The 11,345-nt window shown below is 46.2% G+C and overlaps 1 long non-coding RNA gene across 1 annotated transcript; it reads right to left on the bottom strand.

The window, feature by feature from the left end:
- Positions 1-589: 589 nt before the first annotated feature.
- LOC142465396 (uncharacterized) lies at positions 590-9,773 on the bottom strand. The gene is made up of 3 exons (XR_012787867.1): positions 9,449-9,773; positions 3,045-3,204; positions 590-817 (listed from the first exon to the last, which is right to left on the bottom strand). It is a non-coding gene; the product is annotated as an uncharacterized LOC142465396 (long non-coding RNA).
- Between the last annotated feature and the right edge of the window lie 1,572 nt (positions 9,774-11,345).

Genomic DNA, 11,345 nt, shown 5'->3' with positions numbered 1-11,345 from the left:
CGGCGGCCACCCCTTGCAGCGGACCCGGCCCTATTGAGGGGCGGCTCTTGTCCCCGCTATCGGGTGCTGCAGCAGGCAGCGGGGACCTGGCCGTAGCATACAATGCTGCCATTGCAGCAAGGAATTCTGGGAAATGACATGCAAATGAGTACACAGATATTGCTTCAAATCCATTTTAACATGGAGCCCGATGAGTTCTTATGCCTCCTGCTTCATTACACATTTTATCAGCACAGCCTGGGTTAAGAAGTGCAAAGGAAGTAAATCTACTCCTTTTTTCAGTGAATTCGAACTATGGCGAGTAATTCGCCCATCTCTATTATTGCTGTTTTGTTCCTGTAAGAAAATAAACTGCTCCTTTTCGTATCCAGCTACTTATTACCTCCACTATAATTCCATTATAACATGTGGCATGTAGCTCTTCCCTAACTCAATTTGTAGACCCGTCACAACTCTCTCATAAGAATTTTTGGGGCTCTAGGCTAAGTGTAAATCTAAATTTGGGGGCCCCACAAAGGTCACATTTAAATACAAATACATTATGTTTTTATTGAACACCATTCAAAACCTTGATTTAAATTCTGCCAATGTTACTACAAACACAAACATTTTATTTATGTACATGTGTCTCTGTGGTTTTTTTTTATGTGCAAAGTCACAAATAACACCATCAAACTGGATTTTATGAAGTATATCTGATTTGATTGAACGCTCTTTCCTTGATGACAATCTCTGTTGAAGCAGCAGCTGCTGAGCTCGTTCCTATTAAGTTTCAACTTTGAAAAAGATCTTTCGCCTTTGCAGCTTCTGACCGTCACTGATAGGAAAATTTGTAAAGCAGTTTCAATGTTCGGAAATGACATGCTGTAATACAGTAGCTTTTTGTTGTAAGTTATTCTTTAAATACATTTCCAACAAATCATTGAAACCACCTATTCCATAAAATATTGTAGAAATATTATCTTTAAATATATATATTTTTAAAATAAAAGTTAGGGTATATAAAAGTAAAAGGAATATACTGTTATTGCACCAAAAATTTAAATTGCTAAAAAAAATGATAAGTAAGTAATGTTTGCGGTGTTCAGTTACAACTATGAATTTAAAATGACATTTTGAGCCATAGTATTTGTGGAGCCTTTGAAAGGTCGGGGGCCCTGGGCAGGACCGGCTAAGATTATTGCGGGGCTTGGCGCAGGGATATGTGGTGCAGGGTCTTTTACCTACTCCTTTGGCATCTCCTCAACGTCCCCTCATGCTACAACATCAAATGGTGCTATGTTGCCATGGTAACATTGCAATGCTATGCACTGTCACGTCATTGCAACGTGGTGCCACACGGCATCCCGTTGTCATAGCAACATGGCGTCACAACGTCACTTGATATTTCCCTCGTCATGGCACCGCGACGCCATTTGACTTTGCGGCGCCAAGGAGATGCCGCCGGAGAAGGTAAGAGAGTTACAGAGGCCCTGCACTCTCCCCCGGCAATCAGTTTAATTGTTGTGGGGGAGGACACAGGGCCTCTGTAACCGCGGGGCTCGGTGCCATCACACTGGCCATGGGCTACAACACAGTTAGCCCATGCCTTAAGATAGCTGACTTTATACATTAATGCTAATGCTTGGGCCTACTAATGAGTGCTCTTCTGACGTACCAGTCCTGCCAGTGACCCCATCGACATGTAGGTACATCGTGAAGAAAATGCTAGTTTTTCAGGGGCTGATCGAACGGAGCCCACTTCACTTTTGTTTCCTTCAGCCGCAGGTAGTTGAAGTCATGTGATCACCACTAAATGCCAGAGGTCCTATGGCGCCTGGTAACTAAGAGGTTGAACCGCGAGAATGGTGTTTCCGTGTGTGAACAACGTTTTTCACGCAGAAACACAACCCGTCGTGTTTATTAAAGTTCTCACATGTCCATAGCGTTCGAAAACTGAAGTTGAGAGCTTAAAATGTGGTATGAAAAGTCACAAAATTAAGTATGTCAATATTTACCTTTTGCGCGGAAATTTTAGCCCCGAGAAGCGGGCCGATAGTCCCTGGGGGTGACAGGAGACGTATCACATCAAACAAAACACGCTTGGTACGGGAGGTGCATGTGAATTAGATTTATTTTTAATAGTGATCTTTCTGCCTACGTCATTCCTATCAGGGCGAAAACTTACCCCATCAATTTGTGTTCTGTTTTCAGGTTGATTTTGCAATTTAATACAAAGACTCAATCTCGCTCCACATTTCCTTGGACACGTCAATCCCCAGGTTCTAGATCAGGGGTGGGCAACTCCAGTCCTCAAGGGCTACCAAGAGGTCCGGTTTTGAAGATATCCCTGCTTCAGCTCAGGTGGTTCAATCAGAGGCACTAATTGAGCCATCTGTGCTGAAGCAGGGATACCCCGAAAACCTGACCTGTTGGTGGTCCTTGAAGACTGGAGTTTCCCCGCCCATTTTCTAGATCAAAAAGTTCTAGAAACTTTTTTTCCCCAGGTTACAGTGAGCAATGTTTTTTGAATGCCAGAAAATGTAAAGATATTGTCAGCCAAATTCTCCCATTTATGGAAGAGTTACAATTTCCAACGTTCACATCCCAATTTAACATTATTATTTTTTTGTGCTATAAGTAAAAAATGTTTTCATGAAATCAACTGTAAACTCACTGCTACAGGAGAGAGAATACAGCAGCAACTGTGTGTGCAAAAATCAGCACCACGGACAGTTCTAATGAACAACTCCATGCCTTTTGATGTCACTGTTCCCACCATATCATTGCTCCAAGAGTGATCACATGGCCACAACTGGCGCCCTGATTCCAGAAGCGGAAGGGGAATTCGGGTGCCAGTTTCCATTGTTCTGGCCGCTCCGTCTGAGTGGTTAGCGCGATCACACCCACGAAAACGAGCACGTGTGTCCAAGTAAGTAATTGGGGCACTGAACAGATTAACATTTTCAATGCCCTATTGACGTATCCGGTACATTATGGGAATGTGTTTGCGCTATTTGTAGCTTGAGGGGTTGCGCGGTTTCCGAGATACCAGTCTTCGTTACCTGCTTACTTCCTGGATTTTGTAAAGGTGGCGCCCGCAGGTGTTCGATAGGAAGCCGCAATATCATCCATTGCAGCTTTCTCTTGGCACACCGGATTTTGCGGATGTTTTGGTTTCCCGAGTCGTGGACCAAACACCGGGGAAGCCCCCGGCATATTTCTCTAAAAAAAAGAGTAAATTTAAAAAAATAAACAAGTAGGTGGGACCGCTGCATTAATGTGTCCGTCATTTGTAGGTAGAAATGTGTGAATGTCATAAAATGTGCTCCGTGAATTTATGTGCAATTTGTTTTAATATGTTTTGTTTTCGCCACATTTTTTGCAATCTTTTGCATTGCTTGAAATGTCGCCAATTTTATGATTTTTTTGCCAGAATTTTACGAAAAGGGCAGCATATAAAGGGTTATGTGTTACATAGTTACACAGTAAACCTGAGTTAGTGACATGAGTTTAGGGACATATGATCTGCACATTGACTTTTAAAGCGTTGCAAACTTTTTATAGCGTGGGGCAAAGTTTTCCTTTTTACACAGAGAAAGGGTTAGCAAACTTCAGCAAAAACGTCACATTTGGACTCCATGGACCAAAATGAGCCAGTGATATGAATTGACATCAATATTATTTGGGGAGCTGAGACTTGAGTTTGCACAGACAAAAACCCTTCTCCTTATTTTTATTGACTCAGGGATAGGGTGGGCTGCAGCTAGAGGGTGAGAAAACTGTTGATTGGCAAGTGCTCTAGTCCCTCCATTCAGAGATCCAGATGAAAAGAAAATTCTTGATTTCCTAAGAAACCAAAACAGTCAAATGTTTTCTTAAACTCTGATTACATTTGTTTATTGAAAACAGCAATTGCAGCTTGGAAGGCACAGTCCTGTCTAGACTAAGGACAGTGACATGTTCAATAAACTACAGGCCTGAAGGACTGCAGAGATTCTATGTACAGCACTGTGTATTCTGGCAGCGCTATACAAAAGTGTAATTAAAAAAAATGTTTAAAAAATGGACAATGATAGTTATTTTTAAGTCTCTTTTTCTACGTAACGTTTCTACGGCAAATGTTTTTGAAAGGTTTTTACAATCTTTATCTAATCTATGGCTTTCTAAATCCTCAAACCGATGAGTATCTTGCTTCAGAGAAGCAGTCACGTGATTGCGTGTGCCGGAGGCGTGCCACGGCCCCTCGGGTACTCAAAGGGTTAATTAGTTGGGGTTTTTTTTTGTTTTTTTCTTTGCCTGGGTTGGCTGAAGCCCACTTGGAAATTCTTGCTGGAACTCTAGGGTGGTCCCACTAGATCCTAAATCCTGAACTATATCTGGTAATATTACTTCTAACCTAGCTAGAAACGAGGTTAATGGTGCAATCCCTTGTGGGTGACAGGCTGCAATTAATTAAGAAATTAACAATGTAAATGGTTTACCTAAACAAATGAACTGTGCTTATAGCAAAGATGTACCCGCTTTTCTCCTTTGGAACTTAAGCAACCTATTGAATGTGGAAGTGTTTGGTAATCAAGTGTTTTCCACCCTGTCCTTATCAGAGAGACAACAACGATCAGGGGAGAGAAGGGGATTTGCCTGTGTAAACTCTTGTTGAATACACAGTGATAGAGAGAAGAGAGCAGGCAGAGGAAATCTAACCCCTCCCAAGTCTCAGCTCACCATGTTTACAAAGTAACTTTGTAAGGAGAGGCTAGCTAAATTATATTTGTTTACATTAGAAAAGCGGTGCCTAATGCCGCGGTTATAGTTGCGGCTCACGCGATCGCGTGATGTCACATGCACTAGGCGATCAGGTGGTGTGGCTGTCGCGCTGCAAAAACAAATCCAATTGTATTTTGAAAAATCACACGCACAGTCGCGCGCTCTATGGCTTGCCTCATAGAGCTAAGGCCTTTCGTTCACAGCGTGCGCAAGCACTATAATCGCGGTCTAAGAGTGGATATGATAACTATATATAAATATACTCGGAGATAGTACAAGGAGCTTTCAAAATAACTATTCACCCCAAGGGCAGTACACATGACAAGGGGTCATCCCTTAAGGTTGGAGGAATAGAGATTTCACCAGCAACAAAGGAAAGGGTTCTTTACAGTAAGGGCAGTTAACATGTGGCATTCATTACCCATGGAGACTGTGATGGCAGATACAATAGATATCTTCAAAAAAAAGTTGTACATGTTTTTTTTTAGAAAGGAAAAGTATACAGGGATATATCAAATAAGTAAACATGGGAAGGATGTTGATCCAAGGAGTAATTTGATTGCCAATATTTGGAGTTAGGAAGGAATTTATTTTTCCCCTTACGAGATATCATTAGATAATGTTTCACTGGGATTTTTTGTTTGCCTTCCTCTGGATCAATATACTGTAAGTACAAATATAGGATGGTGTTTTTTCAACCTCATCCACTATGTAACTAAAACAAAATATTTAACAATAATATTGGTGTCGGACTGTTATAGGGCATACACAAGTTTTAATATTTAATATATTGAATTCCACAAACAGCTGCACTATACATCTGATGTCTTAAAAAATAGATTTACCATCTGTTATGCCAATAAACAAAATGAGTCTGCTTATATGGAGTAAATGGAGTTAATGTCGTTAATTAAAGCAGCAATCCCGGCCAGTTTAGGTATGGATATTGTTAACATTACTGGAACCGCAGGGGGTCCTCCTTAGCTGAACTGCACTCTTTAGCTCCAGGCACTCCCCAGTTCCCGAACTACTTACTTGTTGAGTTCCCAGTGTTTCCTCATGGACATTTAAACAGCCGTCAAATAGGAAGTCTCAACATCATCACACCGATGATCTTGCGCCTTTCCATTGACTCGCAGGACCAAGATTTGTCGGCCGTGATTTCCCGACAAGGGGGAGAAGTAAATGTCACTGGTAAGTATCTTGGGAATAACAGGATCGCGAGAAACAAAAAATAGTGCCGTTCTGCTCCCGATAACCCCTTGATTTAAATCATGTTAAAAAAAATTGGTTGGGCAGGATTGCTGCTTGAGTCTTTACAGAGCTTTAGGGCCGTTCTATACGGTTTGCGGCCGTGATGTCTATCGGCTCCACGCTACCTGCCTTACGCACACGCGCGCGGCACTTGTATAGAAGGGCTGACTAACTTCAGCCATCTATAACTGCCGTGCGCGCGCATGGCGCAGCACGCGCCCGCACCCGCACTATAGAACCAGCCTTAAATGTGCCTGGCATGTCAGAGGCCCTTATGATGTATCAGGTACGTCATGCGCACTTCCTCATTTGCTAGGGGCAGACCGGTATGAACACTCCAATGGAGCAGCCAGCCTAATCCAACCCAAAGTGCCTCCAGGTGCATCCGAGGCATGAACACGGCTTGTGATCACTCCAGGAGGTCTGGTGCCGCTGGACCCTGGCACTGTAAAGGTTAATGGTTGAATATACACAATTCCTTCCCTCTGTTGTAACCTTTTTGGCCCTACATGACATTGACCTTTTCTAAGGGTGGGTGGTACATATTAGAAACAGCTCTGAATGAAATTGGATCCTTTGGACAGGTGCTAGTATTTTGCAACCTTGTTGTATGCATGTCCCTGTAGCTAAATAATTCACACGTTGCTGTTATTTATTTAGTAGTGTAAGGGCATAGCTAATGATGCACCAGTGACTAAACTGAACAACGTTTCAAAGGTAAGATATCACTTGGCATGTAGCACCATATGTCTAGGGGCGGTTCTCGTTCATTACTCTGCAGCTGTGTGCTGTCCTACCATTGGCTGCCTGTTCCTACGTCACTGAGGAAGCATTGGCGAAACGCGTCTGACGTTTTTTGGTTAAAACTTACCCTGATTCAGACGTCTTGGCATCATGATTTCATGTTGTCATGGCAACGTGACGTCACATGACCCCACGGCGTCACCAGGAGCGTCTGAATCAAGGTAAGTAAGGTTTACAAAGGCCCTGCAGCTCCCCCGGCATTAATTTAAATGCCTTCGGGAAGCGCGTGGGGGCCTCTGTAAACCCCGCGCCCCCCCGCAGTGAATCTCGCGCCCCCCACTTTGCGCACCTCTGAAATACGGTAACCACTTACCTCTGGTTGCCGCCTCCGCCCGGGCCCCGCCTCTTCCCGTATCAGGCCTGCCTCACTTTCACACTGCACACTGGAAGCTGGACCTGAGTTCCGGGTGCTCCAGCTTCCGGCGCGCACTGACAGGAGAGAGGTCCAGCATCGAAAGAGACAGGCAGCAGCGGCAGAGAGTCAGGGCCCGGCGGCGGCAACCAGAGGCCCGGCTTCTGGTTTCTGCCGCTGGTTCCCGACTCTCCCCAGCTACTGCCTTCTCTTCCCACGCCATCCTCTCTCTCTCACTGCTGCGCGCCATAAGATGGGTGCCCCCAGAAGTCAGTCCCAGCTCACCGCACGCACTGGCGGGAGAGGACAGTGTGGGAAGAGGAGGCAGCAGCAGCTGGAGGACCAGGCCCCCTCAGCCACCAGGCCAGGGACACCTGTTCTGCCCCCCCCCCCCTTTCAGTGGTCCTGATACTTTGCATATCCATTAAAATATTTCCCAGCAGGTACCTCATGTATCCTTTTTTTTTTTAGCAGGGACATTTGAGGGGATACATATACAACTGGAGACACTACTAAATTAAAAGTCTCTCTCACTTATTTAGTGATTGATTTGAGTGTATCTGGTTATTTTTTTCTAGTACTCAATCCGCCGATGGATTTTGGTGGGTGGGACGGATTTCGTGTAAACAATCCACAGGAATTCCGGGAAACGGATTTGAACTGGTTCTTCGCCCATCTCTCTTCACTACAAATGCCGGTTTTAGAGGATGGGCAGCATGATAACAACTTGTTGCTGATCACAATTTTGTTTGGGCTGCTTCCTCGCAGTCACCCAGTGAGTGTTCACTTGCATGTCACTACCCAGAATCCTCCTCTGCATCTTGAGCACTGTATAAAATGATATTTGGGTGAATGAGGCAGGTATGAGGACCTGTAATGACATTTATAGGTATGGGCGGGTTTACCCTTAAGGCTGACTAGGCTATAGCGTAGAGCGGCAATTTGTGTGTGTGTGTGTGTGTGCGTGAGTCTTACCTTTTCCAGAGTGGGTCATGTAGCGTTTCGTTGTCATGGCAACCAGACTTCAAACGACGCATTGTCATGACAACGTGGCGTCACATGCTGCCGTGACATCATGATGACACAACGCTGTGTAGGAGGGCCATCCCCGAGCCTACGGGCGGCAAAAAGGTAAATCCTCCACTGCTCCCAGGTCCCTGCAACTGTACCTATTTAATATGAACTCTGCCCATTTTTTCTGTCTTGTACCTATTGCACATATTTCTACCTGTGTGTGAGAGCCAAGGAGAGCTCCACTGCCAGTAAAACTCTGCACCTTTGGCTCATTACAGCAGCTGGAAGATCAATGATTGATTTGATAACTGATCAGTAGGTTACATGGAAGTTATCATGTCTATTCTATGTATATTAGTAGAGTGATTCTCAACAGGGGGATCATGAGGGGTCTCCAAGGGCTTCGCGGGGAAAAAAAACCTGTTACGGCGGATCCCAGCCTATATAGTACGTTCTCAGTAAGGCCCCAAACTGCACCTTAGCATGGGAGCTATCGCTGTCAATTAAATGTGAAGCTTCCAAAGTCGCTCCCCACAATGCTTTGCATCCACCACAGCAACAAGGCATTGCGGGGCGTGACTTTGGAAGCTCCCGCAGTGAGTGACAGCTATACCCCCAATGCTCACTCTGAGGTGCAGTTTGGGGCATTATTAGGCGTGTGTTCCCCCACGAGCTCAGGACACTATACTGCCTGTGATCGGTCACACCGTTTTGTTAGCAATAGTCTGTGTATGCAAAAAAATTCAATAATTAGGTGTAACGGGTATTCCCCCACCCAATAGCATATGGTATGTGTGTGCAGGGAACTAATGTTACCAGGTGTGGTGCTTTACCTGTTAGGCTCACAGGAGGCCTAAACCTCTGCCACGGGGAGCCTGGGGCACGTATAAATAATAGGAGTAACCTCGTACTCGGTGCAGCCTCCACCTGCGATGGCTCCCACCGTAGGGGGGGAGTGGTTCGTCGCAGGACAATATATATATATATATATATATATATATATATATATATATATCACACACTCAGCATGTAAAACAACCAATAACTTTACTGTAGCAACCGTACTTATTCATATATATCAACAGGTGTCCCTCTCTAGAGGAGACACTAACTACTGCGTCTCGCAGGACGCTACCCCCTTTCACCGGGTGATCCCACCCCATGTCTAGTAACCCCACACAATATGTCCCTTCACGTGAGATAGATATGTGTGACTGCGCAGCCACTAGTCCCGTGTAAGTATAATAAAGTATAGTTGGTGCACTTGGTGATGGTTACCTGCCGAGCACTCCAGTGCCCGGGCCTGCCAAGGAGCTTCACAAAGGATCCGATGACCGCTGACCACAGGAACTACCGTACGGGGCGATCCCACCCGGATGGCTGCTGCAGCGACAGCGAAGGTCTGAGCCCAGACCTCTGGATGGACGCGCAGCTTCAGCTGTGTCCCTAACTGACTTTGGATAATAAGGGGCAGGGTCCCTAACCTGGGGCCTGTCCCTAAACAACACAACACTAATGGTGGCTCAGGGCTATCTGGGGCCTAGGGGGCTGCTGGCCTACTGCAGGGAGTCACTGACTCCTGCACCCTACCTCCTTCCCCTAGCTGCTCTGGTCACCAACTGCCAGACGTGCTCAGAGTCCGCGAAATGTATCAATCCCTCTGTGCAGGGAGATTCTCTAGCCCTATTGGCTCCCTGGCGTCACGTGGGGCGCTCCTGAGGCTCATGGGACTTGTAGTCCCTTCCAAGAGCCTGTCCCTGGTAGGCTAGGGTTCGCGCGCTATCACTGTGCATGCACAATGTCCCTGGCTGGCCGCCGCATGCGGGGACTCACTACGCATGCGCAAAGTTGTGCAACATGGCGGCGCCCTGCTCGGGAGCCGCCGGGGACCTCCGGAGCACCGGAGTGCTCCCTGCTCGGCCCCCACCCTCCAGAAGTGCCGGCGGGTCTGTCGAGTGACCCCCGGCAGCGGAGGTAAGAGGAGGGTGTGTCGCGGGACAAAAGGGGACCTGGCTACATAGGGTTTCACGGAACAAATATTTCCAAAAGGGGAGTGCACAATGTAAAAAATGTTGGGAATATAAATACATTCAGAAATACAAGTGTTTTCTTGGTAACACAATCTCTGCATAACATAAACTGCATGAGGGGTAGGGGTACTGCTCAATCACAGTTTGATTAATTAATGCCCATGCGTTATGGTGTATCAGTAGGAGGTTCTCACTTGCTTGTAAGCTCCTGTATTACCACATTGATATGGGAACTACAGTGAACTGAATTAGAAGTGACTAGTGTCGGAGGGTCTGGTGCCTTCATAACAACCTGATATTTATAAGTACTGGTATGTATGTATATCTTTATTTTTTATAGCACCATCTTTGTACACGGCGCTTCACAGCAGTAATACACGTGACAATAATATAGCACATAATGGGAAGAAGTGCTTAAGACATAAAAGTAAGATTAGAAAAAGGAGTCCCTGCACGAAGAGCTTATAATCTAAGTGGTAAGTGGGAGGAACGTACAGAGACAGTAGGAAGGTGTTCGGATAAGTGCGCCTGCAAGGGGCCAAGGTTTATGTATGAGATGTATAGTATCAGCCACAGTGAGCTCCCCATATGCTTCGTTTAGGAGGTGTGTTTTAAGTTGGATCTTAATGTGGATAGAGAGGGTGCTAGTCGGATATTGAGGGAAAGGGCATTCCAGAGGTGTGGGGCAGTCAGTGAGAGATTTTAGCTGGGACAGGGCTAGAAGGGTAGACAGAAGACATCCTTGAGCAGAACGCTAGAGTGGAGCAGGTATGTCGCAAGAAATTAGGGCTGAGATGTTAGGCGGCGTCCATGCTGCCGAAGACCGCGCGGAGGCGTGCGAGCAGCGCAATCACATTGCCTTAAGGCAGGGGGGCGCAAACTTTTTTCCCTGCGCCCCCCTGCCGGCTGTCCCCTCACTCCCGCGCCCCCCTCCCAACCCCAACTTACCCGCGCTCCGGCGTAATGACGTCACGTTGCCATAGCAACGTGACGTCACATGACCTCGCAGCGTTATTTTGACGCCGCGTTGCCATGGCGACACAGGGAGGAAGCCGCCGGAGCCACGGTAAGTTAGGTTTACAGAGGCCCTGCAGATCCCCCGGCACTTAATTTAAGTGCCTTCGGGAAGCGCGCGGGGCCTTTGT

This window comes from Ascaphus truei, chromosome 14, assembly GCF_040206685.1.
Source record: "Ascaphus truei isolate aAscTru1 chromosome 14, aAscTru1.hap1, whole genome shotgun sequence".
NCBI lineage: Eukaryota > Metazoa > Chordata > Amphibia > Anura > Ascaphidae > Ascaphus > Ascaphus truei.
The sequence above is the reverse complement of the archived record's forward strand: the minus strand, read 5'-3'. Positions and strand labels throughout refer to the sequence as shown.